The sequence below is a fragment of the Antechinus flavipes genome, chromosome 3 (genome assembly GCF_016432865.1).
Source record: "Antechinus flavipes isolate AdamAnt ecotype Samford, QLD, Australia chromosome 3, AdamAnt_v2, whole genome shotgun sequence".
Lineage (NCBI taxonomy): Eukaryota > Metazoa > Chordata > Mammalia > Dasyuromorphia > Dasyuridae > Antechinus > Antechinus flavipes.
Window position 1 is genome coordinate 618205940 of NC_067400.1, and position 20418 is coordinate 618226357.

Below are 20418 nucleotides of genomic sequence, written 5' to 3' on the forward strand. Positions count from 1 at the left end.
GGAGGGAGGAGAAAGTGAGAAGCTAAGTCCCAGCCCTGCGGGCCCCTGTGATTCAGGCAGATAGAAGAGCTCCAGCTCTGAAGAGAGACCTCAGTCTTCCAGAGAAGGAGGAGACCAAGAGACCCAGCTCCATGCTGCCCCCAGGGACAGCCTTAGCCTCCACAGCAGCAGGGACAGCTCCAGGGTCTGCCCTTGAGCCTGTACAGGGAAGACACAGCTCAGGAAAGCAGAGAGATTTCTGGGAAGGAGACAGGGTGACACAGCCACAGCCCAGCCCCATGGAGAGCCCTTCAGAGCCTCAGTGCGGGGCAGAGAGCCCCTGGTGGGGGCTCCTGATCACAGGTGAGACACCAGCTCTGCAGGAGCCTAGGGGAGGGCAGAGGCAGCTGGTGGGATTCTGATCCATATGGAGACGGAGATCAGGGGAAAGGGGACCAGTCCCAAGGTTCTGTCCTAGACACTGTCTAAGAAGGCTTGACCAGGGAGTCTTTCCTGACCAGGGCCAAGGAAGAAGTAGTGGCAGCTCAAGGCTATCCATCCCCATCCTGACACTCAGGGCAATGTCCAATACTGGAACAGAGCTACCTCTGAAGGGGGGAAGGGAAGCTTAGAGTCAGAGGATAGCTGGATGTGAATCCCAGATACTGGCTGTGTGACCATGGTCAGGTCAACTAGACTCTTAGCTTGGATTTACCTGGAACAATCCTTTTTTTTTTTTTCCCCCTGGATCAATTGGGATTAAGTGACTTGCCCAAGATCACACAGCCAGAAAGTGTTAAGTATTTGAGATCAGATCTGAATTCAAGTCCTTTTGACTTCGGGGCTGGTGCTCTATCCAATGCACCTCTTAGCTGCCCCTGAACACCACCTTCCTCCCAGTGATGTTTGGGAGCCAAAGAATCAGCTTTAAAGTGCACCCAGGGTTTAGTGAAAAGGCGCTTCCTGGGTTTGGGGCCAGGAGATCTGGGTTCAAGTGTTGCCTTTGCTTTTTCCTATTTCATATCTGTCAGATGTCTCACCTTATCTGGGCCTCAGTTTTTTTCATTGTAAATGGAGGGCACTGGGTTCAGGAATCTCTAAAGTCTGGTTTTTGTCCTCAGCCACAACACTTTGTTGCTTCATTTCTGCCTCCATCACCTTGCCCGGCACACAGAACTGGTTGTTCTGAAACAAGCCCGAGGAGGGAGCCAAAAATGTGTTTCGTACCAAAGGCTCCGATTCTCTGCAGAGACTGGGGCCTTCATGTGATGGGCAGATCCAGGATTCCCTGCAAACACCCCCACTGAGCTCCCAGCAGTCCCCGAGGCAGGCAGAGCAACCCCCACCCTTATGTCAGGGACAGCTCAGTGGCCTTGGTCTCTCGGGAGGGCAGAGGGACCCTGCTGACCTCTGCCTCCTTCCTCCCCTCTCAGCCTCCATCCTCAGCTGCTGGATCCAGCCGATGTCTGCTCAATTCTCTATTGTTCCAAACCCTCCCTATGGGGAAGTGAACCACAGCGTCACCTTGGATATCCAGGGCTTCTCAGGCCGGGCTGTCTTCTATACTTGGTACAGAACAACAGTAGCAGAAACCAACAAGATTGCTCTCTACTTAGTCGCAACTGGAGTGCAGGAGCCTGCAGGCATCCGGGAGAAGGTGCTCCCCAACGGCTCCCTGCTCATCCCTCACCTCACCCTCAGTGACTCTGATGACTACCATGTAACCATTGTTGATTCTCAAGGCGGCATAGTAATTGCACAAGGACATTTAGCAGTGTATGGTAAGTGCTGCCCTTCCCCTGGGCCATGTCTCACTCCTATTCCCTCCCTCAGTCTGGGATGAGAAGCTCCTCTAAGGGAGCAGGGAGAATGTAGAGCCTGAGCCCCACCTCACATAATATGGGCCAAAAAGGCAAGACCAGCCCAGATCAGTGTGATCCTGGGTCACTGGGAGCACTGGAGAGGTCAGAGGTCCCCAGTTTCTGAGGCCCTAAGCTGTTATTATTGGGGGGTAACTTCCTGCTTCCTGCCAGCTTTCCCAGACCACACTGTGAAACTAAGAAGGGCCCTGAGGGCTTGGAGGAGTGTCTGGCCCCTTCCAGTTGTACCTGAGTCAGGCAACTTGTTCCTGAAGTTCACTTTCCCTAAGACATTTAAAAGTTTACTGGGGGTGGGGAGAGCATTGCTAGGTCTGGGGACCTCTGGGCACAGGAGAGCTCACATCCAGACTATCCACAGCCCAAGAGCCAGATGTCCAGAGGCCTTGGTGCCCAGGACCTTCTGTTCTTCTGAGGCTTCCAGAGCTGGGAGGGAGCCCCCAGAGGAAGGACCCTGTGTCACCTCCATTTCCTAGAGAAACAGGCAAGATCAGAGGCTCCGGGCTTCTGGAAAGGATCAGCCTGGGACAGAGGGCTCGGCTGAGTCCCAGCTGGGTGAGGAGAAAACCAATTCAGGCCAAGGGGGGACCAATAGGACATTTGGGGCTCCAAGGAAGGACAACGTTCTTAGCAAGGAGAGCTTTCCTGCTGGGAAATAGGCTGACAAGGGCTGTCATTCTGTGGAGCCAGAAGGTGTTCGAGGGGCTCTGGGCGTCACATTTCACCTGATTCTCACAAAGACCCTGGGATGGAGGTGCTGTGTTTGTTAGTGAGGGAAAAAAAAAACAGAGAGACTGAGTGATGTGGCCAGAGCTGGTCAGTGGCTGAGGCAGGATTTGATTTCAGGGCTTCTTGACCCCACATCCAGCATTCTGTCTACTGCACATCCTCGGGGCCTCCTACCTGCAGGGTCATTTCAGGAGGGAGGGACTTCTCGAGGATGACCCATCTTCCAGCAGGGACTAGCTGCCCATTCAACAGGGAAGCTTGAAAGGGAGGAAGGTCAGCCCAGGCCCCTTGGCACTTGCCTCCATGGTGGGCACTGCTGGGCGTTGACCCAGACATGTATGTGTGGCAGGATGCCTCCAATGGCTACAGGTGAGAGGCAGGATTGGGGGCCCCTGACAGTTATTGCTGGCTGTCTTTTTTGCCTTTGAACTAGGGAGTAGAGAATACTATGAGAAAATCTGATGATCCTCAACCATTGCTTGGACACCTACTGCATCCAAAGTTACTGGTTGGGCCTGGAGCACAGCAGGCAAAGAAATCAATCCCTCAAGGAGCAGGAGTCCTGTTGAGGAAATACATAAACAGGAATGTGGGTAGACACGAGAAGCCTAGAAAGCAGTTCCAGACAAAGGAGATTATTCAGAACCAGGCACCCTGCCCTTGGGTCCAAAAAGTCCAAAGCATAAGTGAGCATGGGTCCAGATGGGGAAATTACTGATCACAAAACCTGAGGAAAAACACTTAACCTAAGTAAGGATGGTTGACTCAGAGAAGGGAAGATTGGGAACAGACACTCTACTTGATTTTTGAATACAAGGTTAGGTTGCCTAAAAAGAGACCAAGCTCCCATGGAAGAAGAATAGATCATTATAGAAATCAGAATCCAATGGGGAGACAGCAGTTCTTCTGAAGAAGACCAGTGGAGTATGAGTGGACCAAGAAGTTAATACTTGAGTCAGTGGGGTGATAAGGCAACAAAAAGCCCAGAAGCAATTACAATATTTTCACTTCAAAGAATAACAGTCCTTCTGGACTATCCAATGGCCCGTAGAATACTGTATTTGGGACTAGATTTCACAGTTTCCAAAGGACATTGATACACTGGAGAGCATCCACAAAAAGACAAGCAGGTTGTGGAAACTTCTGGGGGCCATACAATGTACTGGTCACCTGAGGGAACCCAGCCCCTGGGACCTCCAATTTTCTTATCCAGGAAATAAGGGAATGCATTAGATGCTGGAGAAGGCCCTTCTAGATGGAGATCCAGGACCCTCTGATGTCCCCAGCTTTGAACCTTCAGGAGCCTGGCCTGCAAAATGTACATAAGCCACTTTGAGCAACAAGGGAAAGAGCTCAGAGGCTGCAATAAGGAGCAGGAATGCTTCTCCTTTTGTGCCAGAGAGCCCCGGGACGTCAGGTGCTGGATCCAGGGATCCCTTCTCACAAAGATGCTTTAAAATCCAGAAAATAGAACCAGAGTTCAAACCTGGTCTCAGATACTTCACTAATCTCTCTTTGCCTCAATTAGCTAAATTGTAAACTGGAAAGCCTAATGGCGCCTACATCCCAATGTTGTTGAGAGGATGAAATTAGATAATAGAGCATTTCACACAGTGCTGGCCAATAACAATAATCGTAATAATGAGAATAATAATATTATATAGCACCTAACACATGCCAGGCATGTAGCAGGCACTTCATCAATGCTGTTCCCTCCTCCCATTTCCAACTTAGTCATTAGATTATGCATGTCCCAAAACCTGTCTCAGGGAGGGGATAACTCAGGACCCAGCACTCCCTCCCCTGGGCTTCCTCCTCACCTTCCTTATTAGCATAACCCCTGAACCAGGGAGCTTCTCCTTACCCATGGACCATCCCTGTATGTCTATAATGCAAATGCTTGGGCTTGGACTTTGTGTAGTTTTTGTCATGAAGACATGACCTGGTGAAGCCACAAGCCAATCACTCACACAGCTCTCTTTTTCTCTCTATAGAAAGAACAACCAAACCTAACCTCACAGTCAATAGAACCAAAGTCATAGAGAATGAAACTTTGGTCTTCACATGTGGCACAGAACAGGCGGGAGTGGACATTCGGTGGTTCTTCAGGAACACGTCCCTGATTCTCAATGAGAGGATGAAGCTGTCCATGAATAACCAGACCCTCACCATCATGTCTGTGAAGAGGGAGGACGCTGGGTCTTATCATTGTAAAATCCGGAATCCAATCAGTTTCAGCACAAGTAACCCCATTTTCCTGACTGTGAACTGTGAGTGACTCTGAGTGTCCTCTCTCTCCAGGCCTTTCCCCAGCAGTGACTCACATCTCATCTCTTCTCTTCTCTTCTTTACACAGATGGACCAGACAACATCATGTTTGCACCAAATCCTGAGAAAGGAGAGATTGAGATCAAATTCAAAGGCTCACTGACATTAGCGTGCCGTGTTGAGTCTTACCCACCTGCCCAGTATATATGGCAAGTCAATGGCACCGTGAACTCTGACTTCTCTAATAGTGCCTATATCATAAAAAATGCAACGTGGGAAGTTTCAGGAAAGTATACATGTCAGGCAAAGAACAATGTGACCAACTTATCAGTCTCCAAGAGCATCACAGTTAAGGTGGTTGGTAAGTGTTCCCTCCCTTCCCTCAGAGACAAAAGGTTTTGGGGGTTGGTCAAAGGTGTGGACCAGGAGCAGGTGCTCGGGCTTATTAAGGAAGGCAGGCTTTCACAGTGAATTGGCAGAGGATGTATAAAGGAAGAATCTGATTCCAGGAAATGTGGTCATCCTGGCAACGAGTGTCAGTTCATTTACTGTGATTTTGGCCTTGGTAAAAATGGAGACCAGTCTCTAAATTGTAATAGACAATACAGGTTCATTCAATATTCGATACACATTTAGCTGCAAACTTTCTGCAGAACACTGGGCTAGGCCCAGAGGGAAATAAACAACATTTATCTAAGACTCCATTACCAATTCAGGAACCTTAAAATCTAGTAGAGAGAACAGACCCCAAAGACACATAAGTGATACACAATATTACATGATATGCATAATAAGACTATGCTACAAAATAAAATGTTGTAGGAGAGCTCAGATGGGAAAGACCATCCCAGCTGGGAGGCTGATCAAAAGTCAAGTCAGATTTCATAGAAGAGCTATCACTTGACTTGTGTTTTAAAGTATATGGAGGAGTTCAACAAATTAAAGCGGAGAATATTCTATTTCCATGGAGAAAGATCCTGAGTCAATGTTCAGAGGTGAGACTGTACACTCTGTGTCTGAGTGGCAAATGTAGAATAACACAATCTGAACAGGTAATACATGGCCAGAAGTATATTAGAGAGGTCTGCTGCCATTTTGTGAAAAGTTTTGAATGCTAGGCTAAGACCACCAAAAGTGACCTAGTACTTAATTGGAAGTTCCTGAAGCTTAATTAGAAGAGAAAAAAAAGATGATTAAACATATCTGGTTGGTATGTTTTTCATCAGCACTCAAAGCTGAGAGTTTTGCTTAATGTGACCATTGTGACATCTCTAGTTCATTTGTGACCAATTGGTACAAACAACTCAAATGTGTAAAAATCTAGACAACATAAAGTTCTTTTTCAATCTCTCAGTTCCAATTAATGGGATGAAAATAAAAGAAACAGAGCTGTTAGTGGGCAGGAGTCATTACACAAATGTTTTTGTAAAATGCTTTGTCATTAAGAGATCAGACAAGAGAGCAGAAGGAAGAAGATAAAAAAGTCTTTCTCCATCATAACCACTCCAACAAAGGTCACAAAGGAACAGAAAAAAACTCAGTGAGTCATTTTCCCAGCCCATTTCAGCGGTCTAAATCTGGCAATATGGACTAATCAAGAAGGTGGCAAGAAGACTTGAGACTAAATGAGGTCTCTAGGCGTGTATTGGGGAAGAAATCATCAAGGATGCAGAAAACATGAGCCTGGTGCTGGGCAAGGAGCAGCAAGAGAGGACAACAGCCAACTTGGAGTCTGAGCTCAAAACTAGGTCACAGAATCAGTGCTGAAGACGGAACCTGTGTCTAGAGATGGGAGAAGCTGAGCACCCAATTTGTGGACCTAGTTTAGGCTTGATACTGAACAAGAACCTGGAGTTTAAACATCTGTTTGTGTCTGAGACCTGCAGTTGAGTAACCAGAACAAAGGGAGGCTTTTAATTCTACATCAACAAAGCCTTTTAGCTAATTGACAGGCATTGTGATCAGCAGCAGTATACTGGAACCCCAATTAGAGGCAAGTCTGTCATACTATTGCTAAGACTCAAATCTAAAACAAGAGCTCATAAAACTCAGACAAGAAGGGCAGGAATCAAAATTCACTCAAGATAAGCTTGCTTTGAGCATACTGAAAATTAGCAGGTCACCATCTTGAGCCACTACTTATGTTCAATAAAAATGTACCAACTCAAGAAGCAAGACTAGACTATTGAACAAACAAAATATACTATCATAGAGGGGAAAAGCTGCCATTAAGACAAGAATATCCAAAATAGAACTAAGAAGAAAAGTTACTTCAAAATATCTGCAGTCTCAAATAAAAAAAAAAAAAGAACTTGAATCCATGGTCAATTAAAATTACTAGAAGAAATAATATTAATAATAGTTTTTTAAGAGTTTAAAATTATTATATAGAACCATATAAAATGTTAGATTTACAAAACATTTAGGAGTATTCTGTCATTTAATATTCACAAGATCCCTGAAAGATCAATTTTACAAGTGAGGCAGCTAAGGCTAGGATCACACAGCTGGAAAATATCTGAGACTCATTGAAATTCAAGCCTTCTTGACTCTAGGTTCAGTAATATTAGGGGAAAAAATTGAAAAGAATTGACAGAGTAATATAAGAGGTTACAAAGTTAGTCAAATTGTTATTTGAACTCCCTGAAAATTAGAATGAACAAAACACAAATTAATGAAACCATGCATCAACAAAAAAAAATTAAAATAATGCCTTAATATGAACAAAGAGGAAGAAGAGGAGATGAAAGAGAAGGAAGGAAAGGAAAAGATCTCAAAAAAAAAAAAAACTGGAAAATAGTACTAGAATCAGAAGACAAAGACAAAAAGTGTTCAAATATCAAGGAATCACAGTAATTTATATAAAGCAAAAAGAGTTTAACAGAGTGGATTGGAAAACAAAAGCCAAACAATATGTAAACTATAAGGAAGACATTGTAAATACAACAATGCACAGAGTTAAAATTATGGCTCTAGAGAAAATTTTATGAGGAGTCAGCTAAAGTCAAAGCACAGTAGTCATCATCTTGATGATGATCATGTAAAACTGGTGTTGATTTTTTTAATAGCTTTTTATTTACAAGTTATATGCATAGGTAATTTTACAGCATTGACATTTGCCAAACCTTTTGTTCCAATTTTTCCCCTCCTTCTTCCCACTCCCTCCGCTAGATGGCAGGATGACCAATACATGTTAAATATATTAAAGCATAAATTAAATACAAAATAAGTATACATGACCAAAACATTATTTTGCTGTATAAAAAGAATCAGACACTGAAATATTGTACAATTAGCTTGTGAAGGAAATCAAAAATGCAGGCAGGCAAAAATATAGGGATTGGGATTCAATGTAATGGTTCTTAGTCATCTCCCAGAGTTCTTTCACTGGGTATAGCTGGTTCAGTTTATTACTGCTCCATTGGAACTGATTTGGCTCATCTCATTGCTGAAGAGGGCCACATCCATCAGAATTGATCATTATATAGTATTGTTTTGAAGAATATAATGATCTCCTGGCCCTGCTCATTTCACTCAGCATCACTTCCTGTAAGTCTCTCCAGGACTTTCTGAAATCCTTCTGAGGGTCATTTCTTACCAAACAATAATATTCCATAATATTAATATACCACAATTTATTCAGCCATTCTCCAATTGATGGGCATCTATTCAATTTCCAGTTTCTGGCCACTACAAAGAGGGCTGAGACATTCTTGCACATACAGGTCCCTTTCCTTTCTTTAAGATATCTTTGGGATATAAGCCCAGTAGAAACACTGCTGGATCAAAGCGTATGTACAGTTTGATAACTTTTTGAGCATAGTTCCAAATTGCTCTCCAGAATGGTTGGATGTATTCACGATTCCACCAACAATGTATCAGTGTCCCTGTTTTCCCACATCCCCTCCAACATTCTGTATTATCTTTCCCTGTCATTCTAGCCAGTCTGACAGGTATGTAGTGGTATCTCAGAGTTGTCTTAATTTGCATTTCTCTGATTAATAATGACTTGGAGCATCGTTTCATATGGCTAGAAATAGTTTCAATTTCTTCGTCTGAGAATTGTCTGTTTATATCCTTTGACCATTTATCAATTGGAGAATGGCTTGATTTCTTATAAATTAGAGTCCATTCTCTCTATATTTTAGAAATGAGGCCTTTATCAGAACCTTTGACTGTAAAAATGTTTTCCCAGTTTATTGCTTCTCTTCTAATCTTGTCTGCATTAGTTTTGTTTATACAAAAACTTTTCAATTTGATATAATCAAAATTTTCTATTTTGTCATCATTAATGATCTCTAGTTCTTCTTTGGTCATACATTCCTTCTTCTTCCAAAGGTCTGAAAGGTAAACTATCCTGTGTTCCTCTAATTTATTTATAATCTCATTCTTTATGCCTAGGTCATGAATCCATTTTGACCTTATCTTGGTGTATGGAGTTAAGTGTGGGTTGATGCCTAGTTTCTGCCATACTGGTTTCCAATTTTCAATGTTGTTGATTCTTTTAAAAAATAAACAGGGAAGCTTAGTTGTACTGAAATGTACCATAGAGTGAATTATTATACAATGAAATTGCACTAACTTGCATAATATCTAAATACTTAAAGCAAAAGCTACTAAGATCTCTGGTGATTAATGAATAAAGAAAAGCATATACATATTCTTTTTTTTTTTTTTAGCATATATGTATTCCCATTTGTGTGTGGTACTTTTATAAGAACTGACCATCCATGTATTAAGGCATAAAAACAAGGGGATACCCAAATGAAAGTGGCTCTGAGCTCAGTGCCAACCACTTCTGTGTCTATTGGGAGAGAGCATCATCTAGAGGCAGAATTCAGCATATGCATAGAGTCAAGATGCCTTGGTTCCACCACCAGGTCTCTGTTTATTACCCAGTAGACCTTGTACACATAGCACAGTCCCCTGAGAACTCTCAGTTTTTCTTATCAAGCTTTGAAGTCCTGCTCCAGCAGTGATAAAGAGTGGGCAAACAGGGACCAGGTGGAAGAATTCCTTGTAAAACCTTTGAATTTATTGGTCAGAGAGAGAAATCTACACATAGCATTGCAATGCTGATAGAGCCAATACATAGTACATTCTTTGCCACTCCTATATCCACCGGGTCCACTGAGATGCAAATGCACGCTGGATTTTGGCCACTTCAATAGAATTGTAAATAGTTGTGATGCACATAAGAGCAAAATTATCACAACATTGTCTTCAAGGATATTTCTCCCAATTGCCTTTGGGCTCCATTGAGGACTGCTTTTCCTGTTTTATATTCAAAGATGTGTTTTTGATCTGTTATCTAGCAGAATTTGCATTTAGCTTCAGTAGCAAGGATCTTTATCAATGTATAATTGATCTGTCTCTGCTATTGTTTACTGGAAGGGAAAGAAATATTGAGCCAAGTTACTATAAGTTTCAGAACCTGAAATGGACTCTTACCTCCTGGCCTTCTACAATCAAGACAATAAGAGGCTACATCTTCCTTCCAGATGAAGATCCAGGACTTTCTGATCTCTGCTAGCTTTGAGCCTTTAGTTACCTGGTCTGAGAAAAACTCACAGGGACCATCATGCAAAGAACAAAAGCGTTCAAGTGCTGGAAGAGGAGAGATCATGATGAACCAATGCATCTTCTCTTGGAGCTTCCATTTTCTCCTTTAATAAATAGAGTGTGAGGATCCTGGAGGGAATCCTAAACATAAAGGTTAAAGGGATTTAGAAGCAGCAAGTATAGCAGCCTCATTTTACAAATTGGGAAACTGAGGCCTTAGAGGAGGTTAATGTCAGCATATGGAACTGAAACAGGAACCAGAATCATAAAGTGAGCACGCAATCCTTTCTAAAAGCTTTGGGATTAGCTCTATAAATTAGGGGAGTAACTGAGGAACAGAATAATACGAGCAGAGGTACTTCGATCTTTTGGGCCAAAATCCCTGGAGCAGTTAGGCTGCTGGATCCCAGCAAATTCTTCTTTTCATCCAGAAAATAAAATATTTACAATTCAAAATGAAAAGTTCTATTAAAACATGGATAACAACATAATTTTTAAAATAAATTCACGAATCCTATATTATGGACCTTTAGATTAGAATGAGGTGATTAGTGAGAGGCAGCAAGAAATCACATTGGATACGGTCTGAAGTCAGGAAGACCTGAATTCAATCTTGCTTTAGACACTTGCTAGATGCTTTATCCTGGCAAATTATTTAACTTTTTTCTGCCTCACTTTCTAGAAGTCTTAAGTGGGGAGGATAATGGCACCTACCTCCCAGGGTTTTTTTGAGGATTGAAATAAGATAATATTTGTAAAGTGTTTGATGCAGTTTCTTGCAATGATCATGATAATTAATAATGATGATAAATATCATTTGTATAATAACCATATACTTCAGGCACATAGTAGGTACTTTGTAAATGCTTGCTCCCTTCTCCCATCCTCAGTTTGGTCATTATATTGTACATGTTAGTTATTTTTCCTGCCCAAGTCAGTGTAATTACAAAGTCCAAAGGCTGAGCACATGGCTTAGGAAAGTGACAAGAAGAATAGAGACTAAATGGGGTCCTAGGCTATGGATTTGGTGTGGTTACGGTCAGGATCCAGCAAAGATAAGCCTGGAACGCTAGGGAACAATTGCAGTCCTGTAGTTTGTGTGCAGAACTAGACCACAGAAGTAGTGGTGACTGAGCACGGGACCAGTGCCAAGAAGCCCCAGGAGCTGTGGGCCCAAGGATCTCTAACTGAAAAGAAGCTGGAGTTTTATCCCCTACTTTGAGACCTGAAGCTGAAGCTTGGAACAAGGAATAGCCTCTAATTCTGAACCTACAGAACCTTGCAGCTGACAGTGGCTGGGATCACCAGCAGTCTACCAAAATTCCAGCTAAGGACAAGTCTACAGTAGAGTTGCAAAATCTCGAATCTGTGTTAAGAGCTTCTAAAAGTCAGACAAGCATGGCAGTGATCAGGGTTTTCTCTGCATAAGGCTGCTGTTGGCACACTGAAAATCAGCAGCTCATTGAGCTGAGCCCCTCCTGATTTCCTTAAAAAAACACAATATTAAATACTCAGATAAAACAGTGGGAAGATATCCTGAGACTAGAAATTAGGCCCAGATATTTCTTCTAGAAGAATGAAGAGCTTGGATCTAGTAAGAAGTACTAATTCATACACATTTAACATGAATTGGATTATTTGGTATCTGGGGGAAAGGGAAGATGTTGTGACTGTATTTTAAGACATATGAGCCCTTTTGTAATGTTCTGGGTAGCTTTCTGGAGGTCTTTGGCCAGCCTTCATTTCAGCTGAGTAATCACCATGAGAATAGCCAGGGATAAAGTCCAAATGTCTTTATTGTCTCCTTCACTGTCTGTCTCCTTGCCTGGGGCCTGGACTAGCTTTCTGGAGGCCTTCAGATAGGCCTTACTTAGTCTCAATGGAGAAATGAAGGAGGGCAGGCCAGCCACCACAGTGTTGGGAGATGAAGCACATGTCTCTAGTCCAGTGCTTGTTGGCTCTTATATACTCTATTATAATTCCATCATTGTAGGTGTCAATCTTGTAGAATAAGTGTCAATCTTGTGGGACTATATCACCTACTGAGTACATGTAAAACTAGATAAACTTTGCCTTATCAATTCCACTGAGTTTACACCTTGTAAGAATCCTTATTTTAAGTACATTTTTCCATAATTTTGGCCCATTTTACCCTTTAATCTCCGAGGTGAGATGAATGAGGCAGAACACTCATAGGGTGTGAAAAAAGCTTCAGTTTATTATGCCGTACAACCTTGTTGGTATATATTTTGCAAGCATGATCAGCACATGAACAGCACACAATCCCCAATCACCATTCAGATAAGCAGCTTGTGGACTTTGGTATGGAATCTGCCAATAGGAGGAGAACCAATCCAAGGCCCTGTTCAGGCATCCCTGTGTATGTAGGCACTAGATGTGACTCTCGGCTTTCATTTGTTCCCACGATCACAAATCAATACTCCTCACTCAACAAGGATGTTTCTGCAACATGGCAGAAACTTATTGTGCACCAAAGGTTGGGGTGGTCTCAGTACTTCCTCTTGACAGGATCCTTACCCTTGCAGGAAAGGAAGGAGAAAAATTTGGAACACAAGGTTTTGCATGGTTGAATGTTGAAAATCATCTTTGCAGGTCACACAGCTGGTAAGTGGCAGAACCAGGTCTGGAGACTAGATTTCTGTACACCAAGTACCAGTGTTCTTTCCATGAAACCATACCAGTGCTGGGACCTTGGTATTTTGAGTCCTTTGAGGTCTAATTGTGTAACTCAAGCTGCCAGAGCCCTCCTGCTACATGTGCTGTATCTTTGCTGGCAGTAATGCTTAGCAAAGTGTTCACTTAGTATGGGAATGCATATTTCCTGTTATGGATACAAACTTGAATCTTTAAGGATACCTTTGCTGAGGAAATGCTAACCTTGAACATGAAAGTAATTTTCCCAAGACACCCAGATTCCTAATTTTCTTTAATTTTTCTCAAAAAAATTCTCCAAAACCAGATAAGTATCCCATCTTTAGAGAGCAGAAAACAATCCAGAGAATAGACACAGTTATCTTCTTTTTATAATTAGGAAACTGGGTAATAAAGTGGATAAAATGAATTTTCCATGGTTAGGCTGTCAATTAGTAACTATAAATATAGTATGAAAATTACCTAGTTGCCCTGCTTAGCAGTATATGTATTTCGCACTTGACATTGTGGTATAGTAAAAGAATGTCAGATTGATTTAAATTTTGTTGTTGCCACATAGGAGATATATTATTATGTACAAGTCATTCGACGTCTACTAATGGTTCTTGATCTGTGAGATCAGGATATTAATAAATAATAATGCTTATGCTATCTACCTCATTCATGAATTAACAAGCACTGTGCCAGGTTCTGAGAATGTGAAAAAAAACTCTTTGCATATATTTTGAAAATAAAAGGCTATTGCTTAAAAAAGAAGAATCAAAGTAAAGGAAAAGGTAAACAAATGTTGAAAGAATTAATAACAATACAATAAAAAAGGTTCTTTTAAAGGCTAGACAAATATGACCCACTTACACTCCACCCAAAAAGACAGAAGAAGAAAAAAGAAAAGAGAAGAATGTTAAGGACTTGAGTAGGAACATACAAAAGTTGAATAGAATGTATTTATGTAATTATTGCATAGGGATAGAAAAGAGCATACATATTTCTCAGCAGTGTGTGCCATTTTAGAAAAACTGACCATACAGCTAAGCATGAAAACCTTAGTAAACAAATGCTAAAAAGAAAAGCATTAAACATAGCTTATTCTGATGGCAATGCTGCAAAACTTATAGTCAATAAGGCAACTTTGAAGAAAAGATTGAAAATAATACACTAAGCACTTGAATTCTAAATAAGTGGTGACCAAGGACTGTTTTGTCATTCTTCTCTTGGTTAGGGTAATTTATCTTATTTCCATGAGCAATCCTTGGCCATCCAGTAGCAGATGGTAATCATTATTGTCAAGGGCAATAAACAGAGCACTTGAGATACAAAGACAAAGGTTGAAAGAAAGAATGGAAGCAAGATGACTACTGGGGAGGCTATTGAAAACTTCAGATAGAAATTGATGAATGCTGGAATTTGGCTAGGGGAGTTGGCAGCAAGAGAAAGATAAACTTATAGGGTTTAATGCTGAGACAAATGTTACAGGTACATCATCTACCCCCCAAAACATCAGAAACTGATGTCTAGAGAAGAGAAGTAACTTGGCAAATTTCCCACAAGTAGCAAATGACAATGTTAGTGTTTCCAAAATTAAAACTGAGAGCTCTTATTGTTCTAGTGTTTGCGTCATCATATAGAGGACCCCTGATATTGGGGAGATCTGAGAAAAATATACTTGAAGCAAAGATACTTACAATAGAGTGGTAACTCAGTGTGATTAATGAGATGTTGTTTCTCTAATTCACATATACTTAGTACTTAGTATGGCGATGTAATGGTTCTCTAGTTGAGACATACTTAGTGTGCTGTAATGATGTAATTATACTAAGGTATTGAAGGGCTGAGAGGACTGGAAATAGAGACATTCCATCTCTGATCATTCTCCTGGTGGCTCTCCTGCCTCCTGCACTCCTCTACTGAAATCAAAGCTGGTCCCTAGGCCCTCCAGAGAGCTAGTACGGACACAATATTGGGCACCCAAACAGGGACCTCCAGAATGACATAACATCAAGAAACATTTATTAAAGCTATACAGAGTACCACATTCTGTGCACAAGTGCTAGACACTTCATGGTAGAGAACCCTCAAAAACACTCAAGATTCCTTTACTCTTGTACTTAGCAGAACAATATACGGGAGGAAGGAATGGTTCTTCATTCTCTGAAGAGGCCATCACTGGCATTGTGATTGGAGTCCTGACTGCAATAACTCTCATTGGGACCCTCATCTATATCCAGTACTTCAGACAGACTAGAAGGTAAAATGATGCTTCCTCAGGTTGTCCTTCCTTATATTCTGTCTTCCTAAATGGGGGAAGGATACCAGCAGGGTTTTCTGCCTCCTGTACCCTCTTTTGGACCCTATCTACCTCTCTTTCCTAAACTTCTACATTTCAAAATCGATTCTTTTGGTGGACTCCTTCTCTGGGCTTTCATCCTATCCCATTCCTTTACTTGGTAGTCCCTTTATGTTATTCACTTCCACATTAGAGTGGGGACAAGAACTTCCTATCTTTCCTGGATCTTCAAACAGAGACTGAATTTACTGGACAAAGAGAGAAAGAGTGAAAGGGACTACACTGAGGAAGGAGATAGGATGCTACTCAGAACCTAGTGAGAAGCCAAGGGAAAGAAATGCCAGTGAGGCAGATCCACAGTGCATGGAGAAGCTGAGCAGGACTTATTGGTGAAGAAAGTAACAATGAGAAGGTTGTATTTAGAAATAAGGCATAGAACCTGAAAATATCCAAAGACAAACTTTGACTCTGCTCTAGTGGTTCCTTCTCACTCAGGGAAATCTTTCATTTGCATGAGAATGACAGTCCCTCATATCTATTCTTTCTGAAGGGCCAGCAAAGACCAACTTTCAGAGAAGAACCATTCAGCACCACAACATGGTAAGTGAAAGCACCAAACAATGAAACCAGTACCTAATGGTGGCCTTGGGAGAAATGGGTCGAAACACCATCTCCTTTCTTTGTTCAAGGAGAATCTGTTAGCTACCTTCTAATGAGGAACAACTCCCTTGCCTTTGCTTTGATCAGGAAATCTCACACAGTTCAATTCTGAAAATAGTTTTTCACTTAAATCATCTTAAACTGTATTTATTAACTTGTATTATTAAAGCACCTAATATTTGAAGAACTAAGACTTAAGTGGCTGTTTGTGCAGGGCCTAGCAATGATGACTCTCCACACACCCCTCCCTTTTCTATTACTCTGCTCACATTCTGATTTGACACTTAAGCCCTGTGTAACCCTGAGGAAATATCCCTATGCCACAATTTACTCTTGTAAAGAGAAAGGGCTGGAGTAGCTGGTCTCTATAGTCCCTTCCACCTCGATTACTTTGCTTTTAAATTACTGCTCAAATGCCAACTCTTCTTAAGCACCAAATGAGAGGCATGTTGTTTAGTTTTCTCTTGACCTAGGGCTGCCATGGCCAAAGAACTCACCCCAAAATGGCCAATCAGCTGAGGATGAGCCTCTGCATATGTAGTAGGAGAAACTTTTCAGAATGGCACAGAGTAGCACACCTGGGGTCTTCTGGGTCACCTCCTTGCTTTGATGAGTCAACACAGACAAGCATTGTACCACTGTGTCACATTGCTTGCCCTCATGAGCTTCTCTGTTCTCTCCTCTAAGGCAGATTCAGAGATGAGTGGAGGTGTTAAGATCAGCCCCATTTACACTCAAATTCTGAAGACCATCTCTTAAAACCAATGATCTGAGTGTGCCCAATGCATTAAAGTCTTAAAACCTCAGAACCACAGATGAGAGACATCCTGAACTTTCTTCCCTGAGCATTTTGTCAGGTTGTCCCCTATATATGGAAGGTTCTCCTATATTATCTTAACCTTAGGGCTTTGGGGCTTCCCTTGAGTCCCAGCTATTATCACTCCTTCCCCAAGAAACCTTTCCCAATTCTTCATTGTAGTGCTTTCCCGCTGTTGATGATCTCTGGAATAATCCCATCTACCATATTGGTACAGAGCTTGCAAGTTGTCTCATTCCTTTAGACAACAACCTCCTCAAGGGCACTGATTGCTTTCTGCTTTTCTTGGTATGTCCCATGCTTTGCACAAGATCAGTTACAGCAATGTTTATTGACTGACTCTCTGTGAGGGAAATAGGGTAAAAGGGACAACCCTCTCCCTTCCCCCCCCCCCCCCCCCCCCATATCATCTTCATCTATTTGCTGGGTGAGCAAGGGTGGGAAGGAGGAAGTTACAGTCCATTTGGAATTCAGGCTCAGGAGCTACCAAGGAAATCTTCTGGCTGTATTTCTCTCCTTCCAGGTGAGGACATCGCCATGTATGAAAACATTGTTCACTTTAGAGGCTCAACTCTGCCTAAACAGGTAGGGACACAAGGACTTCTTCAATCACTTGTAGGACTCTAGGATGTTTGTTATGGAGTCAAAAACCTGGAGATTCTTCCTGACACACACCCTTAGGCTTTTAGTGTACCTGAGAGATTGCAGGATCACTAGAGCATCCTGATGAGCAGGAGAGTGTCTGAAGGAGAGTGAAAAGGTGGGTGAACATTCCCTAGCATTGTCAAGAGGTCTGGTTGTAGACCAGTTTTAAGAGGAGAAAAATTTTGGAGGGGATGTGGTGGTAAATAGCAACCTGATCACTATCTTTGGAGGTATGACATTTGGGAGAGAGATAGATTTGCCCTCCTTGGCTCCACAGGGAACAATAGGGAATAAGGAATGGGATTTGTAGAGGTCAATTGAGACAATGTCAGGAAAACTTCTTAGGAATAAAATGTCAAATGTTCTTTCTACAAGATGTCCATCTCTCTAGTTCAAAATGTCATCAACTCAGCCCTGAAGTATTACAACAGCTTCTTCATTGATATCCCAAACCTTAGCAAACACATATATAAGCATAGGTTTAACCAAGTCCCTGTCCTTCATCAAGAAGACTCAAGGGCTCCCTGTTTCCAGGAAAAGAAATCTGACCACGCATAGTTTGTTTAGCTCCACTTTCTGAGATCACTGATGTGAGAAACTCCCATTCTCAACATTTATGGACAACCCATAGACTTGGAGTTCTGCTAGTCATAAAAACCGTAAGGGTTTTCCCCGGGTTCTGAAGGCCAGTTTGTGGCAGAGGCCAGACCTGAAATCTGTTGCTTCTGATTTCCAGTTCAATTCATTACCATGAATCCCTGTTCCCTGGATGGCTCTTAGGTCAGTTTTGCCAGATATATCAGACTTTCTTGTCCTTGCTGAACTCAAAGGTTCAAATCAATCAGTCCCACTGTTGTTATAAGGACACCACCTTCCATCTGTCCTCCCTAGTTCTCTGTTCAAGTTATTTCCCATGCCTTGAAGGAGTTTCCTCCTCACTTTCATCTCATGGAAGCCTGTTCCCTCTGCCTAGTTCACTTCAAGTGCTAAACCACACCAGGAGCCTCTCTGCTTGTTCCTATTGCTTGTGCCTTTCCTCTGCTCGTCCTTTTCTATAGGTTTGGTATCTGATTGTCTCTGTGCTATTTATTTATTCCTGATAGAATATTAGCTCCTCAAAAGCAAGATTCTCTTTCTTCTAACTCATCCCATAAATAAAGGAATGAGTGATTATTCATTCAGTGAATGATTCATATTCACATCATATTCAGAGCTTTAAGAACAGCCCTCTCCTAAGTGAAGAATTTATTAATATATGTAAAAGTTTCCATTGCCCACCATGAGATCATTTTTAAATTAAGAAGTTTGCATGTACTGAGAAATGGTGGCCAAAAGAGGACATTTTGCATGGGAAATTACAGAGATGGTAAAAAGCAACAGATGTCAGAGTTGACTTGCTTGTGGTTCCAGAACTGAAAAGCAGAAGAAAAAGGAGGGTAAAGGCAGCAATACTCAGTTTGTCAGATAGAGGAGTGAAAGGATCAAGTTCTGAAGTGCTTGTTTCATGGATCGATCATGGCAGGCAGTGAAGAGTCATCAAGAAAGGAAGTGATTCCTGGCTGGAGCCTAGGATTTTGTTGGTGGGCACCTACTGAGACAACCACTACTAAGGACAGAGAGGTTTTTATATCCAAAGTTCCAGGCAGAGAAAACAAGTCTTTCCAGGATTTATGCACAATATAAGGCACAGAGTATGTGCTAAATAAGTTCTTGTTGAATGGATGGAAGTGGATTGGACTACCTGGGACATGGCATCCTACTCCACACTGGGAGTCTCTAGGAAAGGTTAGAGGATGCCTTGTCACATGATTTGTAGAGGACATTGGCAATAGAGTCTAATGGTCTCTGAGGTCTCTTCTAACTCAGGGGATCCATGACTGTGAAATCCCTAGGATCCCTTCTGATTGTCACATGTTATAAGATTCCCTCTAACTCAAGCAGTCTCTGTCCTAAATTCCTTTCCAACTCTGACTTTGGAGGCTTTTAGTAGCTATTGTTTTCATTTTCACAGAGCCCGGGCTCCTCCTCTACTTTTCCTGAAGACCCTGAGAGTTCTTACCAGGTATGTGATCAAGGAGAGGCCAGGCCTCCCTCTGAGACCAAGAGAGAGGTCAAAATGGTGACTAAGGATGAAGTTCTTTCTGATGGGACAGAGAACTGGACTGGGGCCAGGATGGAGGGAAGTGGAGACATGATGTGGGGAGGGGAGGGCCTCCTAATCTCAGTCTCCTTTCTGGGATTCCAGTGACATCTCTACTCTCTATTTTTAGACATTGGACATCACCAGAGTGGTTGTTTATGACAAGATTGACCCCTTGAAGAAACCTGAAGCCTAGCAAGAAACCTAGGGATGTTGGGACACCCTTCCATCACCATTCATGAAGAAGAGTTCAGAGGCATCTCTCAGGAAAAAAAGCAGACACATTGAAGTCCATGAGAAAGACAGAAAGGCTGGACTTGTGGAAAGGGGAGGTTTCTAGGGAGGCAGGGGCCCTCAGATGTCCCAGAAAGGATCAAGAGCAATGAAACAAGCCAGACCTATGTGCCTGGGCTGTCAAAAAGCAAGGCAGCCTGTAGGATGAGTTTGGGATCCTATAGGGACCATTGTTCACCAAGTGCTCCAATATTTTGAACATCACCATATTTTCCTGTCTTCTTTATCCCTTTTATTCACATAAATATCTTTTTGGAAACTTTCATGCATATTCCTACTGAATGTGGAAATAGATCCATTATAACTGCATGGTTCTAAGATGCTGTGATTCTCAGCATCAAAGAGTTCATGGTCTTGGACTTCTGAGTTCCCATGGAACAAGGAATTTTGGGATGGAATATAGCTTGTTGGGAAAGTATACCTATAATTTTAAGGTCCCCTGGTCTTAGAGTGCTTCTGTCCTAATGATCTGTCAATGATTCTAAATCAT

At 42.1% G+C, this 20418-nt stretch overlaps 2 protein-coding genes and 1 long non-coding RNA gene across 19 annotated transcripts in view; all 3 read left to right on the top strand.

The window, feature by feature from the left end:
- The window catches only part of LOC127556356 (carcinoembryonic antigen-related cell adhesion molecule 5-like), a 179669-nt gene that overhangs the window by 51753 nt on the left and 107498 nt on the right, over positions 1-20418 (top strand). The window lies entirely within an intron of this gene.
- The window catches only part of LOC127556357 (carcinoembryonic antigen-related cell adhesion molecule 5-like), a 254523-nt gene that overhangs the window by 24951 nt on the left and 209154 nt on the right, over positions 1-20418 (top strand). The window lies entirely within an intron of this gene.
- Positions 5115-20197, top strand: LOC127556370 (uncharacterized). Its single transcript, XR_007952442.1, has 6 exons — positions 5115-5214; positions 15201-15333; positions 15923-15972; positions 17373-17434; positions 19506-19556; positions 19765-20197. It is a non-coding gene; the product is annotated as an uncharacterized LOC127556370 (long non-coding RNA).